At 40.6% G+C, this 24,401-nt stretch overlaps 1 protein-coding gene across 1 annotated transcript in view; it reads right to left on the reverse strand.

Annotated features, from left to right (window-relative positions):
• Positions 1 to 20,070, reverse strand: part of MKLN1 (muskelin 1) — a 380,873-nt gene extending 360,803 nt beyond the window's left edge. Inside the window, exon 1 of the mRNA XM_074379052.1 lies at positions 19,982 to 20,070. The gene's annotated coding sequence lies outside the window, so the exon portion shown is untranslated. The remainder of the gene's footprint in view (positions 1 to 19,981) is intronic.
• Positions 20,071 to 24,401: the final 4,331 nt, after the last annotated feature.

Here is a 24,401-nt window from a genome sequence, read left to right on the forward strand (position 1 = left end):
TCAGATTGTGCCACTGCACTCCAGCATGTGTGATAGAGTAAGACCCTGTCTCAAAGGGGCAAAAAAAGGTGTACTTTTTGGTTTAAAAGCTCTTAGCAACATTTTTAGTCCCTAAGAATATAAGAGGGTTTAAACATTTGGGAATGAGGCCCTGTGGCCAAGTTTAATTTGCAATTATCCCCGTCCCCCGCATGCCTTCCCAATTTGGAAAAATAGCCCAAGAACCTACTGTTCTAAACTGGGCATCCTCTTTGGTATTTGAAATATAAAAAGTAAATTATACTCATGATACATGTTATATACAAGTATAATATGTGTAAAATGCAAATAAAATTGTCACTGCATTTAACAACTAGTAATAGTTAGCATTAGTGATATACACTCTAGAATTATTTGTGAGTGAAGAACACTGACGCCCTTAGGAAATGGAAGATTTGGCCAAGTTAAAATACATGTTTTAGAGAATGGTTTAATATTTTAGAGCATAGCTTAATGTTTTAGAGAATGGTTTCTCTCCTTGCCAGTTTCGTCTCTCCCCTCCACTGAAACTTAGAAGAGGGCAGGATTGCTGTGAAGAATGTCCTATTGAGGTTTTCACAAATTCGAATGAAATGGGATGAAATTAAAACCCTCCACTTTACAGGGAAAAGAGACGAAACTGAAGCACTCATTCATCTCACCGTACTCCATCTCAATCTGAATGTTACAGCAGAGGCTGACCTGTGAATCTGATGTGAATTGTGATAATCGCAGAAATGAAAGCAGGCTCTGAAATACTTCCTTCTACCTTCGATCCTGGTGGGTGAGCCCCCAAACCGCTATAAACAAAAGTTCGTATTTAAGAAACTTTCTTATAGGCAATTTCCTCCAACTGCAACCTAAATTCTACTTTACGGAACTTCACAGACCATTTTTCGTGTGCTCTACAATGAAGATGTGAAAACAGCCTTTTGCCACAACTAATGATCCTAACCATTTTTGTATCACGTGGATTACATTTCTGGACTATGGGGAGACTGTCTAGAGTGACCAGTAAGAATTCAGAATTGGAGACAGAGTTGCACGTATGCTACAGCTGTATGATCATAGGCAATTGACTTAAGCTCTCTAAGCTTCAATTTCCTCACCCATAATGCAAGGATGATATACCATCCAGCTGATCAGATTACTGTGAGGAATAGTCTAGAACCAGTGCTTTCTGATAGAAATATAATGCAAGCCCTAATGTGAGCCACATGTGTGATTTAAAATTTTCTAGTAGCCCATTAAGAAAAGTAAAAAGAAACAGATGAAATTAATTTTAATGCTCTATTTTATGTAACTCATATCCAAAATATGATTTCAACACTTTGGGAGGCTGAGGCAGGTGGATTGCTTGAGCTTAGGAGTTTGAGACCAGCCTGGGCAACATGGTAAAACCCTGTCTCTACAAAAAAAAAATGCCAAAAAAAAAAAAAAAAAGTAGCCAGACATGGTGGCACATGCCTATAGTCCCAGCTGCTGAGGAGGCTGAAGTGAGACAATAGGCTGAGGCCAAGAGGCAGAGATTGCAGTGAGCCAAGATTGCACCACTGCACTCCAGCCTGAGTGACAGCGCGAGACTCTGTCTCGAAAAAAAATAAAAAAGTAAAAATAAGTTTAACATAGAGTTCTCTTACAACTGAACAATTCTCCTAGGTATGTACCCAAGAAAATTATAAAGCATACATTTCCACAGAAGCTTGTGCACAAATGTACACAGCAGTATTATTCATAATAGCCAAGAAATGGAAATAACCCAAGTGGCCAAGAACTGATGAATGGAGACACAGCATGTGGTATATTCATACAATAGAATCTTTTTCAGCCACAACAAGGAATGAGACTGATACAATATGGATGAACCTTGAAAACATTGTGCTCAGGGAAAGAAGCCAGTCACAAAAGACCACATATTTCATGATTCCATTTAGATGAATATTTATGTTAAGTAAATCCATAGAGCCAGAAAACAGAACAGTGGTTGCTGGGGTCTGCGGGGAGAAGAGAATTAAGAGTGACTCTGCCAGGCACGGGAGTTTTCTTCTGGGATGACGGAAGTGTTCTGCAGCTAGGCTCAGGCTCTGGAGCCAGACAGCCTGCATGAAAGCCCAGGTCTCACCACTCATTAGCTTTGGGACTTTCAGCCATGTTCCTACCTCTTCTGTGCCTCAGTTTCCCTTTATAATGACGATGATAAGAGTACCTGCAGTGCTCAGGAGAATTCCTGGCCTGTGGCATATACTATTTTTTCCCATTAGAATTATCTATGACTTTTAGAAAATTGATACATAATAGTCATACATATCATTGGGGTACTTGAGATATTTTGAAACCTGATGGTTGTTTTGAAATATATGATAAATTATAGTCAACTTTAATTTCCCTACTGTACCACTAAATGTTATAATTTATTTCTACTATCTCACTCTATGTTTGTACTCATTAGCCAACATCTCTTCATCCCCCATTCTCACTTCCCTTCCCAGCCTCTGGCAATCCCCATCCTACTCTCCACCTTCATGAGATCCACTTTTGTAGCTCCTACATAGGAGTGAGAACACTTGATGTTTGTCTTTCTGTGCCTGGCTTATTTCACTTAACGTAATGACCTCCAGTTCCATCCACGTTGCTGCAAATGACAGGATTTCATTTTTTAAATGGCTGAATAATATTCCATTTTGTGTGTGTGTGTGTGTGTGTGTGTGTGTGTGTGTGTGTGTGTGTATGTATAACATTTTCTTTATCCATTCATCTGTTGATGGACACTCAGCTTGTGTGATAGATATTGCATAAGTGACCCTGATCGCCCTGTCCCCGATCCTTGCTTATTTCTGTCCATAGCATTAGCCACTTTCTTTTTCTTTTTTTTCTTTTTGAGACAGGGTCTCTCTGTTATCCAGGCTGAAGTGAAGTGGCATAATCTTGGCTTACTGCAACCTCCACCTCCCAGGCTCAGGTGATCCTCCCACCTCAGCCTCCCTAGTCGCTGCAACTACAGTTGCACCACCACACCTAGCTAATTTTTTTTTTTTTTTTGGTAGGGAAGAGGTTTCACCATGTTGCCCAGACTGTATTCATCACTTTCTAACACACCCTGTGATAACTTGCTCCTGTATATTGTTTGTAGCCCATCAACCCCTACTAGAAAGCAGGGATTTTATCCATCTGTTTGCTGCTAGATTCTGAGCACCCCAAACAGTGGCTAACACAGAGGAGGCAGCCCACCACATTTTCTGAATGAATGAACAAATGGTGGGTACTTCTGGCCAATGGCACTGGGAAGCCTGGATGGAAATGAGATACACTTTTCACTGAACACCTTTGTGCACCATTTTCTATTCCACTATGTGCTCGATCCTTTCCATAGGATGAAAAGTGAAAAATAAAATACGGAAAATAAGAGTACTTGACGTGAGGGAGAAGCTGGTAGCATTAAACAGGAAGAATTTAGGCATCAATGGAAAGGCTGTGACCTAGAGAAAAGCGTGAGGATGCGGCTGTGGGCCGCCTTTAGACTTTTAACCCTGAGTAAAAAGTGGAATGACAACTCTGGAATGGCATTCGGTCCTAGTCTGGATGCACAGTGTGTATCCAGATTAATAAGAAGCTTTGTTTTCTTTTGTTTTGTTTTTTGAGATGGAGTTTCACTGTTTTTGCTCGGGCTGGAGTGCAATGGTGTGATCTTGGCTCACTACAACCTCCACCTCCCAGGTTCAAGCGATTCTCCTGCCTCAGCCTCCAGAGTAACTGGGATTACAGGTGCCCGCCACCATGCCCAGCTACTTTTTTTTTTTTTTTTTTTTTTTTTTTTTTTTTTTTTGTATTTTTAGTAGAGATGGGGTTTCACCATGTTGACCAGCCTGGTCTTGAGCTCCTGACCTCAGGTGATCCACCCACCTCATGTCCCAAAGTGCTGGGATTATAGGCATGAGACACCACACCTAGCCATTTGTTTTTTGTTTTTGTTTTTGTTTTTTTGAGATAAAGTCTCACTCTGTCACCCAGGCTGAGGTGCAGTGGCTTGACCTCGGCTCATTGCAACCTCCACCTCCCAGATTCAAGCAATTCTCCTGCCTCAGCCTCCCGAGTAGCTGGGACTACAGGCACCCACCATTGACTGGCTGATTTTTTGTAGTTTTAGTAGAGACAGGATTTTCCCTTCTTGGCCAGGCTAGTCTTGAACCCCTGACCTCAGGTGATCCTCCCGCCTTGGTCCCCCAAAGTGTTGGGACTACAGGCTTGAGTGCCCTGCCTAACAAGAAGTCTTAATAAGATCTTTCATATTGTACAGTATGTGTTCTGTACTTACGGATACAATAAAAAATTTTTCTGTGGCAAAAGGCCCATTCCCAGGCACAGGAAACTGAGGAGCTTGCATAGCATTGTTGACCACTTCCCACTGCAGCATGGATTGGCACGTGGCCACAGTGGACAAGATTCCTTGGGCAGGGACAGAAGGTTGTCACCACTGCTAGCAATGGCCTTATTCACTCCTTAACAGGTTTGGGAAACCTAATAAAGATTACAAGATTCTGACCAGTAGCAGTGGCTCACACCTTTAATCCCAGCACTTTGGGAGGCCGAGGCAGGCGGATCACCTGAGGTCGGGAGTTCAAGGCAAACCTGACCAACATGGAAAAACCCCATCTCTACTAAAAGTACAAAAAATGAGCTGGGTGTGGTGGCACATGCCTGCAATCCCAGCTGCGTGGGAGGCTGAGGCAGGAGAATCGCTTGAGCCCAGGAGGCAGAGGTTGCAGTGAGCCAAGATCACACCATTGCACTCCAGCCTGGGCAACAAGAGCGAAACTCTGTCTCAAAAAAAAAAAAAAGAAAAAGAAAAAAGAAAAAAAATAGATTACAGGATCCCAAATATGAGACTAGACTCCAAATGAACTGTTCGGTAAACTTATCCCAAATAATTTGGGGTAAAACTCTAAGCTGAATTTGGGATCTCTCTACCTCTTTCCTTCCTTCTGCCTTAGTACCTCTCTGCTCTATTCTGTTAGGAAAAAAACAACTGATGAGTCAGTCGCTTCTTGGGTAATGTATTATCCTTTCCAGGAGCTTTTGCATTAAAAAAGAGGTCAAAAGGAGAGAAAGAAAGAATAATGATAATGTTGGTGATGATATTAATAATACTAATAATGATGACCAGAGCTGATGGTAACTGTGCGCCAGCTATTCTACTAAAAAAAAAAAAAACGGATACAATTTCTCTTATTTAGTCCTCCAACAATTCTATCATGTAGATAGATATTATCACACCTGCGTTACAGATGAGGAATGAAAAAATCACATAGCAAGTGGCAGATTGTCTCTAAAAATTTTTGCTCTTAATTTTTGCGACAGAGTCTCACTCTGTCAGCCAGGCTGGAGTACAGTGTTGTGAACATGGCTCACTGAAGCCTCGATTTCCTGGGTTCAGGTGATCTTCCCACCTCAGCATCTCAAGTAGCTGGGACTATAGGCACACACCACCACACTCAGCTAAGTTTTTGTTTTTTGGTTTTTGGTGGGTTGGTTTTTTTTTTTTTTTTTTGTATTTTTCATAGATACAAGGCTTCTCCATGTTGCCTGGGCTGGTTTTGAACTCCTGGCTTCAAGGGATCTGCCTGCCTCGGCATCCCAAAGTGCCGGGATTACAGACTTGAGCCATCGTGCCTGGCTGTGTAAGAATTTCTCAAGTAGAGCCTTTGATCCTGTGGGAAGACAGCGAGGGAGAGTCAATTACAGCAACTCTCAGTAGCGGCGACAATGACAGTTGAGGCTTGAAACTTCAAATAACCCATCGGGTCTATGACTGCCTGGGTTCAAATCTTGAGTCTGACATTCTTCAGATTACCTGGGGTGAGTCACATAATCTCTCTGTGCTTGAGGTTATGGTTAGAATTCATCGAGATTATACAAAGTGCTTACAACAGTACCTATGAACACATACAAGAGACACTCAGATGCTGTATACAGATGCTCCTCCACTTAACGATAGGGTTGTGTCCTGATAAACCCACCATAGGTTGAATATAACGTAAGTCAAAAATGCGTTTAATACCCCTTACCTAACGCACATCAAGGCTTAGCTGAGCCTACCTGAAACGTGCCTGGAACACTTGCAATGCAGTATTCAGTAAGTTACATGAGAAATTCAACACTTTATTATAAAGTGGGCTTTGTGTTAGGTGATTTGGATTGGCTTCACCAGAGAGTGATATCTGCACATCTCTAGCCTAGGAAAAGATGAAGATTCAAAATTCGACATACGGTTCCTGCTGAATGCATATCACTTTCACACCATTGTAAAGTCAAAAAATCATGTCAGACGATTGTATTAAGTTGGTGCAAAAATAATTGCATTTTTTGCTATTAAAATAATGAGAAAAACTGCAATGAGTTTTGCACCCCCAACAAGTCATGGGTGGTCTATATTTTGATTGCTACAAATCCCTGCTAAATATTAGAAAACCCCTAATTTATTTCTAGCTGCCCAAATAACAAAGGTGCTCTTTTACCTAATTTTATAATGTAGTCTTTGATCCCTTCTCCATAGAATTTTTAACAAAAAGTTCACATAATTGAATTTTGAAGGCAGACACGCCAAATCGCATTTCCTTAACGCGACAATTATTTTTGGTTTTGCATATTGCCTTCAAGTTTTGCTATCTCTGAGAAGTGACACGGAGAGGACATTATACCAAATCAGTTTGGGTTTTTGTCACACTGTCACGAAGAAGCTGCACGACTCTAATGAAGTTACGTAACTGCCCTTTGTCTTCGTTTTCCAAAGTATAAAATGAAGGGGTTAGACCAGACGATCTTCAAGATCCCTCTAGCTCTAACAGTCTATGATTTTGCCGATATTTTTTTGCTTTCATAATATTCATAGTTCAGTTGTATATAGAAGGTACATGTAAAATAATGTTTACAAAATTAGTTAATTTCCTAAACTATGTTTAGAAAATAAAGTTTCACATATAACGAGTTCTGCGAAGGTAAGGTTACAAGGTAAAAAACCCAGGAATTTCAAAGATAGCTGCTAAAATTACCAAAAAGATATGAAAATTTATATCTTAATACATTCACGATATATGTATGTTTACAACTAAAGGATTTATAATTCAATGTGTTAATTATAAAGAATACATTAAGTTTGACAAGGCCATTCTAATCTTTGTGGATAGCTTCCTGTCAATACCATTTCATAGAGAGATAAACTATTTCCTCCTTATTTTTAAATGCAGAATAGCTTGGTGATGATATAGCTCCCTCCATATACACATAAAATTGTATGAGTAGGGCCGGGTGCGGTGGCTCACGCCTGTAATCCCAGCACTTTGGGAGGCGAGGTGGGCGGATCACAGGAGTTTGAGACCATCCTGGCCAACATGGTGAAACCCCGTCTCTACTAAAAACACAAACCTCAGCCAGGGGTGGTGGCGTATGCCTGTAATCCCAGCTACTTGGGAGGCTGAGGCAGAAGAATTGCTTGAACCCGGGAGGTGGAGGTTTCAGTGAGCTGAGATCACACCATTGCACTCCAGCCTGGGCGACAAAGCAAGATTCCCTCTCAAAAAAAAAAAAAAAAAAAATTATCTAAGTAAAGGAGCACTTTGCAGGATTTTCTTGAGCTATAAAGAGCAAATAAGTAGGACTTTTAAGGAACCAAATATGCAGTTATTAATTTATAATATAAATACAAAAATGTTACATCAGGGTCGTTTTTCCATATGGTGTTATTAATTTTTTAACATTTCTCTATAAGAAAATCAAAAAGAGAAAAACAAAAAAGGCACAGTTCTACCTGACATAGAGTGGCAGAACTATGTCAGTGTAAATGTCTAAAATGTCTATAACTATTAATGCAGTGAATCAGTCACTCTCTCCCCCACTGCCGCTTAGCATGTAACCTGGTATAACCTTTCTAGAGGTGATCTGACAATACTAATCAAGAGTTTAAATATGTTCCTACCCTCTAGTCGGGTAATTCTACTTATAGAAACTTCTATGAAGGAAATAATAAGTACACAATTGCTTTGCTACACTATTACATATAAGCGTAAAGAATTGGAAATACCTAAATGACCAGAAATAGAAGAAGAGCTAAATAATAGATGCTACACATATATGAAATTTATGTATATGTGAATATATATTTATGATATATATGCATGTATGTCATATATCATATCATATCAGATATTATGATCTGCCTCAGCCACACCCTAATATAGATAACATGGGTACTCATTGCTTCTGGCTTAGTCATTGTTACTAGGTTTTTCAGTGAACAGAGGATCTAGGAGATACGTGTATACATGTACATATACATCCTAAGTTTCTATCAACTCTCCATTCAAATTCAGGACCACAGGATTTCTACCTAACCTCTTCCCTGTTATATCTATATTGCCTTCCTCTCATGCTGAGAATCTTGCTTCTCAAGGACAGCAGGCATGATAAGATTAGAATATCCCATAATTAGGCCGGATGAGGTGGCTCATGCCTGTAATCCCAGCACTTTGGGAGGCCAAGGCAGGTGGATCACCTGAAGTTGGGAGTTCAAGCCTAGCCCGGCCAAAGTCAAATGTACAAAACAAAGTGAATGTGAAGAAGTCTCGTTTCTATCCCTATCCCCTGCAGTTTCTTCCCTCTCTTTTTTGTAGGTAACTATTATTATTTTGTGATGTTAATCCTTCCATTCTTTGTTTTCTAATATAAGCACATGTATTTAAATGTATGTGTATGCATGCATATATGTGTGTATATGTATATAAATATACATATATATCCATTCTGATATACATGGTAGCATTGTAGACTCACATTTCTCCCTCCATTTTTCATTTGTAATATATCCTAGAGACCAATCCATAATAAACATATTTAAAGATCCTACTTCCATCCGGGCACGGTGGCTCCCGCCTGTAAACCCAGCACTTTGGGAGGCCAAGGCTTGTGGATCACGAGGTTGGGGGTTCAAGACCAGCCTGGCCAGCATGGTGAGACTCTGTCTCTACTAAAAATACAAAAATTAGCCAGGCATGGTGGTAGGCACCTGTAATCCCAGCTACTCAGGAAGCTGAGGCAGGAGAATTGCTTGAACCCGAGAGGCGGAGGTTGCAGTGAGCCAAGATTGTCCCATTGCACTCCAGCCTGAGCAGAGCAAGACTCCATCTCAAAAAAAAAAAAAAAAAAAAAAAAAAAAAAAAAAAAAATCCTACTTCCATCTTATAGCTACACAGACTCCATTGTGTGTGGGTATCATAGTTTATTCAACCAGTCCTCTATTAATAGGGGTTGGGGTTATTTCTAGTCTTTTGCTATTATAAATAGTTTCTGTCTTATGGTTTTATATTATATTTATATATATTCACATCTTAAATATAAGTAATTTTTACTATGTGGAAATATACAAGGTGAGCCTATGCCATCTTGTACCACATAGCAGGAGAGCTATCAAAAACTACCAGGATTGTGTCAAAGGACATCAGGAACCAGTTTGAAAAAGCTATCACAGACCAATGAGGATAACTTGAGCATTAATAAGAATAATATGTGTACAGAAGCACATTAAATACATTTCAATGAATGAGTTCAAATTATAATTAGAATAGAACAAACAAACGTTATTTAAAAATAAGACAAAGCAAACACCATTGGCACCTGCCAGAAAGTCAACTTAAGGAATAATAGGATTAAAATATTACCATTTTTAGCTGGGCTCGGTGGCTCACGCCTGTAATCCTAGCACACTGGGAGACCAAAGCAGGTAGATCTCAAGGTCAGGAGATGGAGACCATGTTGGCTAACACAGTGAAACCCTGTCTACTAAAAATACAAAGATTAGCTAGGTATGGTGGCATGCACCTGTGGTCCCAGCTACTCAGGAGGCTGAGGCAGAAGAATTGCTTGAACTGGGGAGATGGAAGTTGCAGTGAGCTGAGATCGCGCCACTGCACTCCAGCCTGGGTGACAGAGTGAGGCTCCATCTCAAAAAAAAAACAAAAGAAAAAACCATTTTTACAATCCCTAATGAGTTAATAATGAATCTAGGTAACATCACAAAAGAAGAGATTTTTAGATATTATGTACTGCCTGATGACAAAATACTCCACTCCCTATGAAGCAGTCTTGCCAAATATATATATATATAATATAAATAAATATGTGTTTAAATATATATATATTTTTAATGTGCTTCTGTACATATTATTACAATCCTTAATGAACTAATAATAGATCTAGGTAACATCACAAGAGATTTTTAGATATTATGTACTTTTGTCTTATTTTTAAATAACTTTTGTTTTCTCTATTCTAATTATAATTTGAACTCATTCACTGAAAAGTATTTAATGTGCTTCTGTACATATATTATTCTTATTAATGCTCAAGTTATCCTCGTTGGTCTGTGATAGCTTTTTCAAACTGGTTCCTGATGTCCTTTGACACAACCCTGGTAGTTTTTGATAGCTCTCCCGCTATGTGGTACAAGATGGCATAGGCACACCTTGTATATTTCCACATAGTAAAAATTACTAAAATTACTTATATTTAAGATGTGAATGTGTATATTTTTCTGCAGTCAGAAAAATCCAGACTGTGGGAAGTTCTACAGGACAAACAACTTGTTTTTTGCAACAAATAAGTTACAAGGAAAAAAATGAGATTAAAAGAGATTTAAATGAAAAGAGATTTAAGAGACATATGAACTGACTTCAGTGCATGAACCTTATTTGGATCCTCCTTCAAACAAGCAAGATATAAAAGTAAGTTGTAGGATTTGTGAGATAAAAATTCAAACACTGAATATTTCATACTATTAAAAAATAGTATTAGTTAAGTTAGATATGATAATGGCTGTTTTTTTATAAGTCCTTATCTTTTAAATATTCATGCTGAAATATATGTATTTTAGACAGGGTCTCAGTCTGTCACCCAGGCTGGAGCGCCATGGCACAATTGTAGCTCCCTGCAGCCTTGAACTCTTGGGTTCAAATGGTCCTCCCACTTATCCTCCCCAGTAGCTGGGATTACAGGCACTCACCACACACACAGCTAATTTTTAAATTTTTTGTAGAGTCAAAGCCTTGCTATGTAGGCCAGACTGGGCTCAAACTAATGGCCTCAAGTGATTCTTCTGCCCGGGCCTCTCAAAGCGTTGGGATTACAGGAATGAGTCACCACACCCAGCCATGTCAAAATTTATGGGGCCAGGTATGGTGGCGGGCAGATCATAAAGTCAAGAGATAGAGATCATCCTGGCTAATGTGGTGAAACCCCATCTTTACTAAAAATACAAAAATTATCTGGGCATGGTGGTGCGCACCTGTAGTCCCAGCTACTCAGGAAGCTGAGGCAGGAGAATCGCTTGGACTGGAGAGGCAGAGGTTGCAGTGAGCTGAGATCGTGCCACTGCATTCCAGCCTGGGTGACAGAGTGAGACTCTGTCTCAAAAAAAGAAAAAAAATTTATGGATGAAATAATATAATATCTGGAATTTGCTTCAAAATAAAGTACGATGGGGAGAGGAAGGGAATATTGATGGGTTAGACATGGGTTGACAGGTAGATGGGATCCTTTATGCTTCTGCCTATTTTTCCTTATGTTTAATTTTTCTATAATAAACCATTAATATGCATTAATATATAATGAATATTCTGGTATGTGTATCTGTGTGCATGTGTGTGTTTGCATGCATGTATAAATTAAAAACAAAATTTTAATGATGATCTCTTTGGGTGACAGATTATGGGTGACTTGGCGATTTTTACTTTCTTCTTTTTACTCTGTATTCTATTTTTTTTATACTACACGTGTATTTTTTATAATTAGGGAAAAGTTATTTAAAAAGACAAATATTTTCATTGTTTAACAATGCCGTTTTTGCAATTCAATTATAATTCACTTCTGACACAGTGAATAAAATAACTTTGTCCAGTATTATTTAAATATAATTGGGCAAGGCTAATTATTTAATATTCAATTACATTTAGTTTTGATTGGATACAGATCATAGTTTATGAAAATATAGCTCTAAAGTAAAGCTACAGAGATTTGGAAATTCTGTTATTTGGTGTAATAGATAATCTTAAATTTATAGCTTAGGAGTAAACAGTTAATTTTTTTCTCCTTCTTACATAACACAAAAACAACAGATCTAAGTTTGGCACAAACTTTCTCCTCCAAAGTCACTTTGTGCTGAAATCCAGCACCTCAGGTTTCAGTCAAGTAATTTGCAGATGAGAAAAGGTTTCTTAGCAGAATTTTCTTATAGTTTTACTACAGTGTTTGTTTCCAACAGCTTGGCAGAGTCTTGTTTTCACAGCTAAGTGAGTCAGAGGCAAGGCTTCTCCTTCGCATTTTCTGATATGCACAGAGGACAGGCAGTTACCAAATCAAATCACTCTTTTTGTATCACTGAAATAAATGTAAGGCCATGACAGCAGACGCAATTAAATAGAAGGATAGTTAGCGGATATTTTTAGTGTATTACTAGTTAATGCAAGGTACTGCATGGTTTCTCATTCAGTTATAAAAAGGTTATTCCTTTAAGGTCAATAAACATTTTTTAAATCCCCAACTTACAAAAACAAGTCTATTTTATAATTATATCACCATCTGAATGTTCTACTATCAGATAATTGTCCCTTCTTCATTTATTTTGAAATAGACATTTTATCTACCTAATCTTCCTTCTTCTACTGGTTCACATATCATTTTCTCCTAAATAAACCCTTTTCAGCTCCTGTTATGAAATCTGTCTGAACAGATTATCATGGAAGTACTTTTTTTGTTCTGAATGTGGACTTTAAAGCAAAATCATAGGTAGATTTAGCTAAATTTGAAAGTGAAACTTTGATTTAACAAATGGCTAGAGGCAGACAATTTTGATTTGGGTCCATCTGTCCATTTGCGTTTCCGTGGATTATTATATACTTCACATAAATTCAATCTACGCTTGCAACTATGTTCTAAGATTTTTGCTAAGTATTCCCATATATAATCCCAAGTATTTAGTACAATGACTTTGTGAAATAGCTATTTTTTGTTTGTTTGTCTGTTTGTTTTGAGACAGGGTCTTCATCTGTCACCCAGGTTGGAATGTAGTGGTGCCATCATAACTCACTACAGTCTCGACCTCCTGGGCTCAAGTGATCCTTCCACTTCAGCCTCTGAGTAGCTGGGACTACAGGTGCCTACCACCACACCTAGCTAATTTGTGTATTTTTTTGTAATTTTGTATGTTTTGCCATGTTGCCCAGGCATGAGATCCTTATTTTAGAGAGAGCTTAAGTTGCTTGCTCGATGTCACACAGTCGTTGAGTTATTCCAAATGTTGTTGCTACTTTTAGGTTATGAACAATAGTGATTGAGAGCATCTACAGTAATCCTTGGGGCCTAGTACTGAGCCTTGTACTCGAAAGGATGCCACATCAGTTCAAAGGATGACAGCCATCTATCTGGTTGCAAAAACAGGGTATTCCACCTCCCCCACACCCTAAAGGATGTACGAGAGGTATACAAGGCAACTCTTGGGGCAAAGATGGGGCCAGCCGAGGTGGAGCAGATTCTCTCATGCAGAAACCAACTAAAAGGAGAAGGGAGAGGGAAGGTCTGTTTTTCACAGCAGCACAGCCTTCTGCCTTGATCTTTTAACAAACTTAGGAAGGTTCCGACATCTTTAAGCCTGGGAAGATACAGTGTTTTAATTTGATGACCAGCAAACTAAAGGTCAACCTGAGAAAGTTGATTCTTGACATATTTCCAACAAGGGTCACTTGTTTCATCCCAGTAGACTCCAAGTTAAGAATTAAAAACCTCAACTGTAGTAAATTACATGTTTGAAAAACTGAGAGTTCTAATTACATACACATCCCAAATGCCAGTGGGGCCCACTCTATTCATGTTCTCATAGCTTTACGAAAAACTGTTTGTTTGGAATGCGGTTTTTAAAAGTAATTTACCTTCAGGTTTAGTTGAAGAATGGAATATGTGAGAAAAGAATTTTCCAACTTCTCTTGACTCAGCGATGAAAAGGAAAATATGTTTATACGAATATGGCTGCTTGTTGATCTAAGACACTTGAAATTTCACATGCTAAATGCTAAATCCAATTATAAATTTCAAACATAATTTCTAAGACATACCCTTGTTCTAATACTACAGAACCATCTCAATGGGCATCAACTGGGCATCAAATTAACTATTCCTATAAGGTTACACTAGAGTTGCTACTGGGAACATTTCATTTGTGGAGGCATAAAGACGGGTTACATGACACTTTGTAAGTGGACTTGAGCTAAAGAATATTAGAAATAAATAGGAACAACAAAAATAAAACATGACTAAACCAACTCTCCTGCCACCATCAAAACAAATGTTTCCAAGGAACTGAAGCCAAGAAAATAGAAATCCACAAACACAAAGGCCAAGATAAAGAGTGCAATCTACTAAATCTCTATAAATGACAACACAAAACACTGAAAACCAAGCAATGCCAAAACCCCACCTGCATTGAAGAACACCAAAGAGCATTGACATTTTCTGCCCCACCGCCTGCCACAGAAATCCAAGCCTGCAGCTGATTTTAAAATGACCAAATCTCCAAAAATCCTGAGAGATGGCTGTTTTAAAGACACAATATCTTTGATCAAATAGGTCATGTCCACATTAACATAAGTAGTAATATTAAAGAAGAAGGAATGTCCTTCATTCATTTTAAAAAACAATTCTTTTTCATTTAGATTTGCCGCAGAGCCAGACCAACTTAATTTTTAAGGCACAGTAATATTAGATTTAACTATTATTATTATTATTATTATTATTATTATTATTTTGAGACTGGGTCTCACTCTGTCACCCAAGCCGGAATGTAGTGGTGCAATCATGGCTCCCTGCAGCCTTGACCTCCTGGGCTCAAGTGATTCTCCCACTTCAGCCTCCCAAGTAGCTGGGATTATAGCTGTGCACTATCATACCTGGCTAATTTAAAATTTTTTTAGAGACAGGGTCTCGCTATGTTGCCCAAGCTGCTCTCAAACTCATGGACTCAAGTGATCCTCCCACCTTGGCCTCCCAAAGTATTGGGAGTACAGGCATGAGTCACCATGTCCCGTCCCGAACTGTTTTTCAATACAATTTTTATTATGGAGAGAAAGCTGGACAATTTAAACAATTACGTGTTTTATTTTTCCATTTCTGCATTTCACTCTTGCTAATATACAGGTATTGAATTTAACGCATTTCATTCTTAATGTTTTATGCCTTGTCTTCTTCCGTTTAGAAAACTTTAAACCAGCCAAAAGGCTGCAGTAAGTGTTGGTGGCTAGTTCCTATGACTAACAAGTCACAGTCCATACAGCCCAGGATGCCGACCTGGAGAGCAGGCCAAATTCTGCAGGTGTGGTGGTTCATCCCTGTAATCCCAGCTCTTTGAGAAGCTGAAGTGGGAGAATCACTTGAGCCCAAGAGTTCCAGGTTACAGTGAGCCATGATCATGCCACTGCACTCTAGCCTGAGCAACAGAGCGAGACTCTGTCTCAAAAACAAAAGAAAAATTCTGACTGCCCTGAAAACACCCTGAATACCTAAAACAGCAAATTTAAAGCTTGTACCATAATGCTTGTCAATGGTTAAGTTCATGTGCATTTCAGACTTCACCACTGCCTTGCCACCATACCATGATACCACCATACCGTGGATGCAAGAACCACACAGCCTCCTTGTATCCATGTGACCATTTCTTCTCATTTGGATGCAGTATCTGCTATTGAGCAAGGTCACTTGAAAGAGAACTGAACTTGGAATCAGGGTCCAAGTATGTGAGTTCCAGCTCTTTAGGGGACTAGACGAGGCAATTTAGTGCAGTGGATCAATGTCTGCCTGCTAAACTCAGACCGTGTAGGTGCAAATCCTGGTTTTCCACTTTCTAGCTATGTGACTGTAGGCAAGTTTCTTTCAGAGATGGAGTCTTGCTCTGTCACCCAGGCTGCAGTGCAGTGGGGCGATCTTGGCTCACGGCAACCTCTGCCTCTCGGGTTCAAGCGATTCTCCTGTTTAGGCAAGTTTCTTAAATCTTGTGCCTCAGTTTTCTTGTTTGTAAAATGGCAATGATATCAATAACTACCTTACAGAGTTTCTGTGAGGATTAAATGTCTTAAAAATGGTTTAGAGCAGAGTCGCAGATATTCTAAGCACTCAATCAATGTGGGCAATTATTATTACTAGCTCTATGACCTTGGGGATCTCACTTAAGCTCTGTAAGACTCTATCTCATCTTCTGTACAAGTCATGATCTCACATGATCTTTATGAAGATTGAATAAACTCAAGTAACATATTTATGAAGCTATCTTTAAACCATAATCAGTGGCTGGGGGTGATGGCTCGCGCCTGTAATCCCAGCACTTCGGGGGGTCAAGGCAGGTGGATCACCTGAGGTCAGGAGTTCGAGACCAGCCTGACATGGTGAAACCCTGTCTCTACTAAAAATACAAAAAAATTAGTGGGGTGTGGCGGCAGGTGCCAGTAATCCCAGCTACTTGGGAGGCTGAGGCAGGAGAATCACTCGAACCTGGGAGGCGGAGGTTGCTGAGATCATGCCACTGCATTCCAGCCTGGGCAACAGAGATCGACCCTGTCTCAAAGTAATAATAATAATCAGTAAATAAATAAATAAAACATAATCAAGTATCAGACGACTCCTTCAACCAAGTAGAATTTGTTCCTTTCTGCTCTTTGCTTCCATAATACTTAAAAAAAAATACACGCACCTGCTATAGCACTTGTCACAAGGTATTGTAAGGATTTGCTCACCTGTTCTTCTCCCCTACTGATAGAACATCCTCCAATTCACCTCTGCATCCTTAACACATTGGACATACCTGGCACGGGACCAGTGCTCAATAAATATTTGTTTAAATGAATATCACTGAAACAATTGCACAGGAATTCTCATGGCCTTTGCCGGGAATGATCGATTATCACTTTTGCCAAGGGTCCTAGGTAGACCACCCAGAAATGTGCTTTTCTTCAGGCACAATATATTGAGATTCTGTCATTTCAGATGCTGCCAATGTTGTATTTGTTACATTTGTTCATTCTTTTCACTTAACAAATAATTAGTGAGCACCTTCTGTGTGCCAGGTCCTATGCTGGGCTCCGTATGGTATACCCAAGTGGTAAATGGCCAGACTAATAACAGTTCCTGCATATCAGATATAAGGGGAACCTATGTACTATAGAATCATCCACTCTTTGAGATAATATACTCCTCTGTTTAATTATTTCATTAGAGTGATAGAATCTCACAGTGGGAAAGAATGGCTTTTTTTGAAGTAAAAGTCCTTATACTTTACCTTTATTTTTATTTACTTATTTTAGAGACAGGGTCTTGCTCTGATGCCCAAGCTGGAGTGCAGTGGCATGATCATAGCCCACTGCAGTCTTGAACTCCTGAGTTCTAGTGATTCTCCTGCCTCAGCCTCCCCAGTAGCTGGGACTACAGGCACACACCACCACGCACCACTTAGGGAACTTACAGAATAATAATTAAGGTTTGGGATCTGACTGCCTGGGTTCAAATCCTAGATCTGTTTTGTGCCAGGGTGTAAGGCCTTGAGCAAACTGCTCAATCCCACTAAGCCTCACTTTGCTCATCTGTAAAATGAGCTAGTGGGATGTAGTAGAAATGACAACCACATTAATCACTTACTATGGTGCTTGCCAAACAGTAAGCAGTCACTGTGTTTTGCTATTATAAACAATCTATTCTCCTCACATCCTCACTCCAGGGTTTGAACTTCTTATCACAAGTGCACCCAGTGAATAAGGCATAACTGCCCCGCTTCCAGGCACCAGGGTCAGGGAATGTACTACCTCCAGTGGCTGTCCATTTGACTGCTAGGCAAATCTAACAGTTGACCGATGTTAATAGGTTGAAATATACTTACTGCCATTTGGGATAACCCAGAAGCAATCAGATCTCTCCTCTGCTGGCTAGCCCCACAAACTTTGAAAGGTAGCTACATATGCTAGTTATCACCATCTCCCTTACGCACCTACATACAACCTTGGATCTTTTTTCAGAATAACTCTGTGCACCAGATTTCTTATTATACTTTTTACTTTTCTCATATAATCCTTTGTTTATCAATGTCTCTGAATGTCTGAAGCCCAGAATTTATAAAACAGAACAAATGTGGTCTGATCACCAGTGAGTACTAGAGAACTAGTTACCCTCTTGAGCACCGCATTTCTATTAGTACAACAAAAGATTGATATTTTTTAAAAGCTACATCCCACTGTGTTGACTCATCACCTTCTTACAATCAACAGGAGACTGTAAATCTTTCTGCCATGTGTAGCTCAATACATCATCTCGCCCCCACTCAGTACTTTTACAATGCAATTTGAGGATCTTTGAGTACTTTATATTGGTATCCATTAAATGCTGTATTGTTAGATATGATTCATTATTACATTTGTCAGGATCGGGGGCGGGGAGAGAATCCGATTGTATCCTCCAACTTATTTGCTATTCTCTTTAGTGTGTATTATCTGTAAATTTGTTCAGCATGCCACCAATGTTATTGTCTTAGTCATCGATAAAAGTGTTCAGGGAAAAACCAGACTTTCATTAGATCCCTAGAGACCCAAATGTGCATCAGCCTCTTTAAAGAAAAAAAGAAAACAAGGGCCAGGTGTGGTGGCTCATGCTTGTAACCCCAGCACTTTGGGAGGCTGAGGAAGGAAGATTGCTTGAGGCCAGGAGTTCAAGACCAGCCTGGGTAATGTAGCAAAACTTCATCTCTATTTTAAAAAGTATAACAATTAAAAAGAAAAACTTGCAAAAGACATCATTCATTCAAACAAAAAATATTTACTGAGCTACGACTCCAAGTGCTGAGCATCTAGAGCTGAACAAAATAATTGCCTGCCCTCATGATGCTTACATTCTAGAAGGGGGGATAGACAATAAACAATTAAGTGTTTTGGAAAACAAAAGCAGTTATGAGGCTAGAAAAATTTGACAGTGGGGATGGAGTGGGGTTGTTGATAGGCTGTATGGCTAAAGCAGTTGTTTTTAGAGTATGGTTGAACTACTCATGTCTTGCATTATTCACAGCAAGCCTTTCTGATTCTCGAAATCCACTTTTCTTTTTCTTTTTTATTTTTTTGAGATAAAGTCTTGCTCTGTTGCCTCTACTAGAGTGCAGTGTTGTGATCATGGCTCACTGCAGCCTCAAACTCCTGAGCTCAAGTGATCCTCCTGCCTTAGCCTCCCAAGAAGCTGGGACTACAGGCACATACTACCTGTAAACACTGGGATTACAGTCATGAGTTACTGTGCCCAGCTGAAAATTCACTTTTCTCTATGCGAAGTCACTTTAGAAAAAAATCAATAGAACAATGATGAAGAATTTTTTTTTTTTTTTTTTTTTTTTGAGATGAAGTCTTACACCGTCGCCTGGGCTGGAGTGCAGTGGCGTGATCTCGGCTCACTGCAACCTCCGCCTCCTGGGTTCAAGCGATTTTCCTGCCTCAGCCTCCCGAGTAGCTTGGATTGCAGGTGCCCGCCACAAACCCAGCTTCTTTTTTGTATTTTTAATAGAGACAGGATTTCACCTTGTTGGCCAGGCTGGTCTCAAACTGCTGACCTCATGATTCACCTGCCTCAGCCTTCCAAAGAGCTGGGATTACAGGTATGAGCCACCGGCCCGGCTGAAGAATTTAAATACTTATGAAACAGATGAGAAAATGTAAAAGGATGGAACTCTTCAGAAGACTTCACAACATTTCTTTGTACACGTAGCATATTCAAAGATTGTGAAAACAACTAGTCAGGAGTCCAGTCACATCTTCTGATAAAGACTCCAGAGAGAATTGAAAAAGCATTACTCTACTGGTACACAACATTGTTGACAACTAAAGAGAGAAAAAACTAAAACGTCAACACTTACCGAATTCCAATCCCCACGTTTTCAAGTATGGAGCGGGTTATGAATCCAGCTGTTTATGGAGTCAGGAGGATGGAATGTTTGGATGACCCCAGAACATGGTTTGAAAGTCTGGATATGGAACTCTGGAAAAGAAGCCCACAGGACAGATGTGAAGTCTGCCTCTATTAATTACCCTCTGCTTACAATTTTTTTTTCTTTATTTTGAGATGGAGTCTCACTCCGTGGCCCAGGCTAGAGTGCAGTGGCGTGATCTTGCCTCACTGCAACCTTTGCCTCCTAGATTCAATGGATTCTCGTGCCTCAGCCTCCTGAGTAGCTGGGATTACAGGCCTGCACCACCACGCGTGGATCATTTTTTGTATTTTTTTTCTCAGTAGAGATGGGGTTTCACCATGTTAGCCAGGCTGGTCTTGAACTCCTGACCTCAAGTGATCCACCCACCTTGACCTCCCAAAGTTCTGGGATTACAGGCATGGGCCACTGTGCCCAGCCCCTCTGCTTGCAATTCTAATGTTGATAAGTTCTAATTTTTTTTAATCTTTTTTTTTTTTAAAAGATGGGGTCTCACTATGTTGCCCAGGCTGGCCTCAGTCTCCCAGGCTCAAGCAATCCTCCTGCTTCAGCTTCCCAAGTAGTGAGGACTACAGGTGTGTACCACCATGCCCAGCAATATTTTAAATCTTTCAATCTTTCAATAAATCCCTTTAATGTTTGAACGACTGGACCAATCTTTGTTAAGTAAAATACTAATTGCTTTCTCTGATTGGAAATTTTATTTGTTATTATTATTATTTTGAGACAGGGTCTCACTCTGTTGCCTAGGCTGGAGTGCAGTTTTGCTCACTGCAGCCTCAACCTCCTGGGCTCAAACGATCCTCCCATCTTGGCCTCCTGATTAGTTGGTACTATAGGTGCACATCACCTCACCTGGCTAATTTATTATTATCATTATTATTTTAATTTTTTTTTTTTTGAGACAGAGTCTCACTCTGTTACCTAGGCTGGAATGCAGTGGCATGATCTTGGTTCACTGCAACCTCCGCCTCCCAGGATCAAGCAATACTCCTGCCTCAGCCTCTTGTGTAGCTGGGATTACAGGAGCACACCACCACATCCAGCTAATTTTTTTCATATTTTTAGTTTAGCCATTTTGACCAGGCTGGTCTCAAACTCCTGATCTCAGGTGATCTGCCCACCTCAGCCTCCCAAAATGCTGGGATTATAGGCTTGAGTCATCGCACCCTGCCTTTTTTGCTTGTTTGTTTTTGTATAGAGAGTCTTACCATGTTGCCCAGGCTGGTCTCAAACTCCTGAGCTGCAGCAACCCTGCTGCCTCAGCCTCCCAAAGTGGTAGGATTACAGTTGTGAGGCACCACATACAGCCAGAAATTTATTTTATATTTTCACAGTGACACTTTTGACATTCATATTCATTCATTCCTTGAGAATCTGTTTTTGTATCCAATACTTTGTTGGTGTTAAGAATACAAAGGTGAACAGAAAAAATAAGGTCCTGGTAAGCACCTACAGGGACCCTACAGGAGATGTGGCCACAGTAGACACAGGAAAGTCAGCTGTGATAAAGAAGTGTGTTATGAAGACATAAGTACAGAGAGCCCTAGGGAGGTCACCTAACCCAGATTTAGAGAAAATTGGAAGTTAGTAGCTTGTACACAGAGACTTACAAGGTATGGAGGAGTTAATCAAATAAAGAGGCGGGGAAGTCTTTTTCAGGGGGAGGGTACAACATACACACACTTTGGAAAGAACAATGCATGGTTACACATGCTGAGTATCTGAGTACTCAAAGTCGTTTCTAGGGTCTTAGCCAAAGTGGTTGGAGATGAGGCTGGAAAGGTAAGCAGCAGTAAATTATGGAGAAATATACAAGTCACACTCTCGAGGAGGTAGAAACTACTGAAAGTCGTGACAGATTACATGTTGGAGTTTTGAAGAAAATCCAGAGTGGAGATCAGTTTCTTGATGTGGACAACTGGGTAGATAGTGATATCATTCAGTAAGACAGCAAAAATGTGAATTCGAAATTGAGATTTGGGGGAGAAGGTGCTGAGTTCAGCCTTGGATGTGTTTGTTTTGTGATGACTGGGGAACATTCAGAGCAACAGCAAGCAGTTTGATCTAGAAATCTGCGGACACACATTTAGGAGTCATCCGTACACGACAGACAACAAGAGACTTCACAGAGATGAATGAGATGCCCTGGGAGAGTGTGTCGGAGCATAGAGAAAGAGAGAAGCCAGAATAACACCAAAGCTTAAATAAAGGATGGTATGTTAGTTCACTTTGTGTTGCTTAAAAGGAATGCCTGACTGAGTAATTTCTAAAGAAAAGGGGTTTATTTGGCTTACAGTTCTGCAGGCTGTACAAGAAACACGACACTCACATCTGCTTCTGGCGAGGTCTCAGGAAGCTTCTGCTCATGGTAGAAGCTGAAAGGACCAGGCATGTCACATGGCCAGAGAGAGAGAGAGAGAGCGAGAGTGAAAAGAGGAAGTGCTGCTCTTTTAAACATCAGTGTTCATGTGAACTAATACTCATTACAGCAAGAAAGGCACCAAGCCATTCATGAGGGATCCACCCCCATGATCCAAACACCTCCCACCAGGACCCACCTCCCATGCTGGGGATGAAATTTCAACATAAGTTTTGGAGGACACAAATATCCAAGCTATAAGAGATGAGCAGAGAAAGGACACCTGAAAAAAAGGAGTGAGAAGGTGTAGCCAGATAGGTTGGGAAGAAGAATGGTGAGGTATCCAGAGAACAAGGGAAAAGCCTATTTCAAGAAATAGGCTGTGATCCACAGAGGCAAATGCTATCAAGAGATCAAGCAAGAAAAAGACTAAGAAGCACCCACAGGCGAGTACCATGGAGATACTTGACTGGTTTGGCAGGGAATAGGGTCCGTGCAGGTCACAGTGAGTTGAGGAGTAAATGGAACCCATGGACGCAGACATCTGTTTCAAAAAGTTGGCCTTAAAAGTGGAAGACGTGGCTGGGCATAGTGGCTCACGCCTGTAATCTCAGCACTTTCAGAGGCCGAGGCAGGAAAATCACGAGGTTAAGAGATCGAGACCATCCTGGCCAACATGGTGAAACCCCGTCTCTACTAAAAATACAAAAAAAATAGCTGGTGTGGTGGTGCGTGCCTGTAATCCCAGCTACTTGGGAGGCTAAGGCAAGAGAATTACTTGAACTTGGGAGGCAGAGGTTGCAGCGAGCCGAGATCACGCCACTGCACTCCAGCCTGGTGACAGGGCGAGACTCTGTCTCAAAAAAGGGGGATGGGGAGGGTAAAGACATAATCCCTAAATGTTCTTTCCAAGGGTTAGGAAAGTGGTCTGCCACTAGACTCACCTCAGAGGATCTCTAGGTTCCTCACCACCTATGCGTCAGCTCAGCTGACCTCATGCCAGCACTCTGGGAGTACATGGCCTGTGTGTTGAGCAGTACCCCAAAAACCAGTTGTGGTCTTGGTCGAAACTGCAGAGCAAAGCAGATCAGCCTCTTGTGTTTTCCTCCTAACCTTTCTTCTGCCCTGCCCCTGTCCCTAGGCCTCTGAGGTCCACACAGACCTCCCGGCCCATGGCCCACTGCGAGGCACGAATGTGCACCCGAACTCAGCAGTCCACCAACGACACGACCTACAAAGGGACGAATCTGTTCTGACCCAATTGTCACACTGTCACTATCTCTCACCTCTTGTCATGGCCCACGTATTGGGACCAGAAGAGAGGAGTGTAGTCACCTTGAAGTCTGGAATAAACAGCTGGCTCTGCAGCTGGCCAGGCAGCTATCCAAGCAGGGGGCCTCTCTAGGAGCAAAATCCAGAAGCCAAAATAAATGGGTCAGGTGGAGAGCAGATGACCATAACTGCTCGCGAAGCTGAAGGTCGCCCCTAGGAAGCGAAGGTGAGTTAAGGCCTAATGGATGGACTATCAGAAGGGTTTTGGATGAGAGGGGAGGGACGGGGGAGTCCAGGAGCAGGGACCAGAAATGGGTTAGAGGTTATCAGACTGTTGAGATTCACTCAGCATAGCTGGCAAAATATTGAAGGACAGTTATAAGATTATCGTTTCAAACCTTTTGGAAGGCCAAAGGTTTTTATAAACTTGTGATAATGGAACAGGCTGAAGGCAGCCAGTTCTTACCTTAGAGCATTAGGTCATAGGGTGAAGATTAGGAATAATAGAAGCTTCCCCAGTTAAGTCTGTTGACCCCACATCCCTTGATCTCTACTCTACTTGTTTCCTTATGTAAACTCTGTGCCCCAATGGTCCTCTCAGAGGGAAGTGGAAGGGGGATTACCTGTTAATGGTGTTTGTTCTGGGCCCCCAGAACCAAAACCTTTCATCATTCATAAAACCACACTTTTTACTTTTGAGATGGAGTTTTTGAT

This window comes from Saimiri boliviensis, chromosome 10 (assembly GCF_048565385.1).
Source record: "Saimiri boliviensis isolate mSaiBol1 chromosome 10, mSaiBol1.pri, whole genome shotgun sequence".
Lineage (NCBI taxonomy): Eukaryota > Metazoa > Chordata > Mammalia > Primates > Cebidae > Saimiri > Saimiri boliviensis.